General features: G+C 45.8%; 1 pseudogene; it reads left to right on the top strand.

Moving 5' to 3' along the window:
* Window positions 1-1,876: 1,876 nt before the first annotated feature.
* Window positions 1,877-2,946, top strand: LOC129653942 (palmitoyltransferase ZDHHC4-like; annotated as a pseudogene).
* Window positions 2,947-5,842: the final 2,896 nt, after the last annotated feature.

Genomic DNA, 5,842 nt, shown 5'->3' with positions numbered 1-5,842 from the left:
AGTACCTGCCAACACAGCACCTGTGCCTGCCTACAGGGCTCAGCGTGGGGGATTTAAGAAGACACCAGCCGCCTGGACTTGTTCGCTGCAAATTCAGTACGACTTGTGAGCCAAAATATCAGCCCCTCTAATGAAGCTGTGAAAAGGTGAGAAATGTAATAGGTCGTGTTTGTGAAAGACTTGAGCAAGCTCCGGGGAATACACTGTCTATGGTGATGATCTACAATCATAGGGGCTATATTTAGACTCTTCCATTATAGAAAATGATACCACGTTTGCACTGGTCTTAACATGTTTATTTTCCTTAACATGTTTTTGAGTCCATTACTGCTTCTTTCAAAGACACCAACTCGAGGAAAAGAATCTCTGTTCTGAGCCACAGATTTGCTACTTGAGTGTTCCAAGCTGGCAACTGGTATTTTTAACAGTTGCTTTTTTTTTTTAATAGAATCAAGGGACAAAAGTCTGGTGACATCTTTAGATAGACTGAAAATCTAGAATTCTTAAATCCCAAGCTATAAGCTACAATTCTCCCTTGCTTAACCCTATAAAATCAACTCAGTGTTTCTCAACAAGCTTTACCACCCTAGAGCATTGTCCAAACTCCTCTACCCAGCATTTCAGATCCACAGTAGTCTCAAAAAACCACATGCACATCTAATATCCAATCATGCCATTCCTTTTATTTATTTCTTCAGCAAATAATTTAGTCACCTACTATTTGCTTAGCAGGCATTGCAAACAGCAGGTTCAACTGTGTCTCCCAAAAAGATACACTGAAGTTCCAACTGCACCAGGACCTGTAAAGGGAACCATGCTGTTTAGTCGCTCAGTCGTGTCTGACTCTTTTAGGGACTCCATGGACTGTAGCCCTCCAAGTTCCTTTGTCCATGGGATTTCCCAGGCAAGAATACTAGAGCAGGGGCCATTTCTTTCTCCAGGGGATCTTTCTGACCCAAGGATCAAACACAGATCTACTGCATTGGCAGATGGATTCTTTACCACTGAGCCACCTGAGAAGCCCAAAGGGAACTGTACCCAGTACCTGAAAATGTGATCTTATTAGGAAATAGGATCTTTGCAGGTATAATAGAGCTAAGATGAGGTCATACTCTCATATACATAAAAAATAAACATATGATTACCAAAGGGGAAGGTGGGAGGAGGGATAAATTGGAAATTTGGAATTAACAGATACACACTACTATATATAAAATAAAAAACAAGGACCTACTGTACAGCACAGGGAACTATATTCAATATCTTGTAATAACCTATAATGGAAAAAAATCTGAAAAAGAATATGTGATTCACTTTGCTATATACTTCAAACATTGTAAATCAACTTTGTTCAGTCGTTCAGTCATGTTCGACTCTTTGCGACCCCATGGACTGCAGCCTACCAGGCACCTATGTCCATGGAACTTTCCAGGCAAGAGTACTGGATTGAGTTGCCATTTCCTTCTCCAGGGGATCTTCCCGACCCAGGGGTCGAACTCAGGTCTCCCACATTACAGGCAGACGCTTTACCATCTGAGCCACCGGGAAAGCCCAGTTATATATGAGGGAGGGAGTAAATGGGTGAAAGTCACTCAGTCGTGCCCGATTCTTTGTGATCCCATGCACTGTAGCCCACCAGTCTCCTCTGTCCATAGAATTCTCCAGGCAAGAATACTGGAGTGGGTCTGGGGACACGCCCTGGAGGTGCCAGCCCGAGGCAGCTGGTTGTTGACAGATCCCAGCACCAGATCCAGCCCCCTAGGAGAACCATGTCTCCTGTAGCTTTGGGTGCTGCGTGTTGTGCCAGGCGCACGGCGCTGCGCAAGAGGAGAGGCCGTTTGAGTTCTCCGTGAACGTTTGGAGGAAGGATGCCAGAGCTGCTGGCTGAAAGCTATCCAGACAAAAGAAATATCCCCAGGATGGACTCTCTGGTTCTCTTCTTGCTCTACCTGGCTTTGGTGCTGGTTGGTTTTGTGATGATCTGCATCGGCTCAAAAACCCATTACTTGCAAGGCCTAATCAGCAGAGGAGCACAGATATGTTCATATATAATTCCCAAATGTCTTCAGAGAGCCATGCTAAGAGTGCTTCGTTACCTCTTCCATACAAGAAACTACAGCTTCGCTATCCTGCATCTCACCTTGCAAGGGATGGTTTATACCAAATATATCTGGGAAATATTCGGCCTCTGTCAAGAGCTGGAGTTTTTGTATTACATTTTTCTGCCTTATCTACTGCTGATTGTAAACTTTTTTTTTTTTTTCCCTTAGTTGTGTAACCAACCCTGGTACCATAACAAAAGCAAGCAAATGACTGTTCCTTTAAGTTTATGCATTCGATGAAATGATGTTCCCAAAGAACAGGAGGTGTCCTACTTGTGATTTAAGGAAACCAGCGCGGTCCAAGCACCAAGTGTGTAACCTGTGTGTGTACCAGTTTGACCATCACTGTGTGTGAGTGAAAAACTGCATCGGGGCCTGGAACACCTGGTATTTCCTCTCCTACCTCTTGACGCTGACAGTCTCAGCCACCACCATGGCCGTGGTGAGCACCATGTTCCTGGTCCAGCTGGTGGTGATGTCAGACTTGTACCTAGAGACTTACATTGATGACCCCGGACACTTGTAGGTTGTTGACCCTGTCTTCCTTATTCAGTACCTGTTCCTGACCTTCCCAAGGATCCTCTTCCTGGTGGGCTTTGTCGTGGTGCTGAGCTTCCTCTTGGGGGGCTACCTGTGCTTCTGTCTGTACCTGGCTGCCACCAACCAGACCACTAACAAGCGGTACAGAGGCGACCGAGCCTGGTGCCAGCACCGCCGCCACATGGCCAGGCCCCCATCAGCAGAGCCCCAGGCTTCCCAGCACATCCACTCCCATGGGCACTGGAGCAACCTTCGAGAGATCTTTCTACCTGCTGCTGCACATTATGAGAGAAAGAAGAAATAGGGATGGGAAGAGTGGTGCTGGCTTTTAAAAATAGTATAGATTTATTTATACATATGGATACTTTCTAAAAAAAAAAGAATATTGGAGTGGGTAGCCATTCCCTTCTCCAGGGGATCTCTTTACTGTCTGAGCCACCATATATATATATATGTATGTATGTATATATATATATATATATATATATATATACACACATTCTTTTTCAGATTCTTTTCCCTTACAAGTTATTACAAAATATTGAGTATAGTTCCCTGTGCTAAACACTAGGACCTTGTTGGATCTGTGTGTGTGTGTGTGTATTTTAATTCATCCTAATTTATTCCTCCCCTGCTTTCCCCTTCGGTAACCATAAGTTTGTTTTCTATGTCTGTGGGTCTATTTCTATTTTGTAAATAAGCTTATTTAAAGATATGAAGTCTTTTTTTTTTTTTAAGTTTAAACCTTTCAATTTGTATCAGGACAGAGGAGCCTGGTAGGCTGCAGTCCATGGGTCGCTAAGAGTCAGATATGACTGAGCGACTTCAATTTTACTTTTCACTTTCATGCATTGGAGAAGGAAATGGCAAGCCACTCCAGTGTTCTTGCCTGGAGAATCCCAGGGACAGGGGAGCCTGGTGGGCTGCCCGTCTATGGGGTCACACAGAGTTGGACACGACTGAAGTGACTTAGCATAGCATAGCCTGAAGAAACAAAATTCTTAATAGAAAATTCAGGAGAGGTAACTGTCAAATGAATCTGCTGTGCCTCCCCTCGGACCTCTGACAGTAGCCCTGAGCAACACAAATGCCATCCCCTGGGACATGGCCAGCCTGCCCAGTGTCTCCTCGGAGAAGCCCTCCCTCCTGTCTTCTCAGTCTTGCTGGCTCCTGACTCTTGTTCTCTGCTTCCCGGCTCCTAATTCTGATACCTCTTCTACTTGGCCTTTGGCTCCTTCCACTCACTGCCCTGGGAGCCCTCACTCCTTAGTCTCACTGTTTATCCCTTGTGCATTAGCCCACAGATCCGTAACCTTGAGCACTAGTCTTGCCATGTCTCATGTCATCCTAGGTTTCATGGTCATGGCTGGCAAACCTACACCCCTCCACCCCCCCAACATGTGTGGAACACGCTGCTGTCACACATGCATGTGTGGGGCAGAACATGGCACCATCACTGTGACAAGCATGCCCCGATGGACTGTCTCAGCTGAAGTTCAGGATGGGGACCTGGACTGTGGGGGGCTGGATGTCATTCACCTGGGAGGAGGGGAGGAGGGCGGTTCATAGTACCAAGCAGAATGCCAGTGACATGCTGCCGTGAAAGTCCTCTCAGGCCTTGGATGCCAAACCAAAGAAACAGAGGAACATATTCAACTAAGTCTTCCCTTTACTGCATTAATTCCCGAAAGACAGTTGTTTCAGTAAAAGTCACTCTCCTCCCTTTCAGTTAACAAAGGGTGCAGAGCACCAAACAAACTCAAAGCACACCCCACTCCAGTACTCTTGCCTGGAAAATCCCATGGACGGAGGAGCCTGGTAGGCTGCAGTCCTTGGGGTCGCGAAGAGTCGGACACGACTGAGCAACTTCACTTTCTGTTTTCACTTTCATGCATTGGAGAAGGAAATGGCAACCCACTCCAGTGTTCTTGCCTGGAGAATCCCAGGGACGGGGAAGCCTGGTGGGCTGCCGTCTATGGGGTCACACAGAGTCGGACACGACTGAAGAGACTTAGCATAGCATAGCATATGCATTTCCCATAGCTGATTGTAACTACAGGATTTTCAGTTGCAAGTTTCAGAAACTGAATCACACGGTCGCAGGCAAAGTATCTCATATTTGTGGCTCCTACAGTGAAAAAGTACAGGAGAGTAACTGTCATCAGAGCTTGACTGAGGACATCAAACTTGGCCTCTCTCCATCTCCTGCCCTGGTTTCATCTCTACCGGCTACATTTAGGCAGACACTCCTCATGCAATGCAGGACAGTCCTCCGATGGCTCCAAGCTCACATCCTATCACTGTAACACCACCAGTGCAAAGGAAGCTTCTTTCTCCCAGGAGAGTCTCAAAAGTTCAGAAATTCAATCTCATGGCTGGGCCCCTGACCTCAGTCACGGGGCTATCTCTGAATCAACCACTGTGGTCAAGAGAAAAGGATAAACCACATAGTCTGAGAACTGAGAAGAGGGCAGTTCTTCAAAAGAAAATCAGTGCGCTATTACCTAGGAAGAGGAAATTGATTCCTAGGAAGGCAAAAATAACAAATGCATTCTACAATCCATCCCTACCCTCTTATTATTCCTATACAACCTTCTTTCCATTTGTACAATTTCTATAATCCATTTTCTATATAATATAATCTATATCCCTAACATAGTATAACCAAACCACACGCATCTAAAAATTAAATCACACCCTCTCCAGTCATAAACAATCCAAATTATGCCATTTTTATACCCAGGTCCAAGACCAGGATCTCTTAAGTCATGTGGGTTCCTCTCAATGAGGTCTGAGCACCTAGAGTTTGACATCCTTCAGACTAAATGACAGACATAAACACTCCCAACGTATACAGCAGTGTTCTTGTAAACAACAGTGAAAAGAAAATAGGATAATACAATAAATGTCTCATTTGGAAATGAGAAGGGGAAACAGGCCCTGATGAGCAGACTTTACTGTGTTCTGCTGGACAAAAACAGTAAGGACTTGTGGGCTAGCAGTGAGTGGGGTCCTTGCCAGCCCATCTGACAACCCCGGTTCTGCTCTGAGAGAATCCCCTCTGCCCGTTGTCCCCCATTCCCATCTGAGGAGAGACACTGGGGAGGACTCACTTCCAGATGGTGCAGGTTGCGGAATTTGGGCTTGCCTCAGGGCTGAGCAATCACAAGCCCCCTTGGCCATGCTGAGATTTCTCCAGC

This window comes from Bubalus kerabau, chromosome 5, assembly GCF_029407905.1.
Source record: "Bubalus kerabau isolate K-KA32 ecotype Philippines breed swamp buffalo chromosome 5, PCC_UOA_SB_1v2, whole genome shotgun sequence".
Classification (NCBI taxonomy): Eukaryota; Metazoa; Chordata; class Mammalia; order Artiodactyla; family Bovidae; genus Bubalus; species Bubalus kerabau.
Note: the sequence above shows the minus strand (reverse complement) of the source record. Positions and strands in the feature narration are given on the sequence as shown.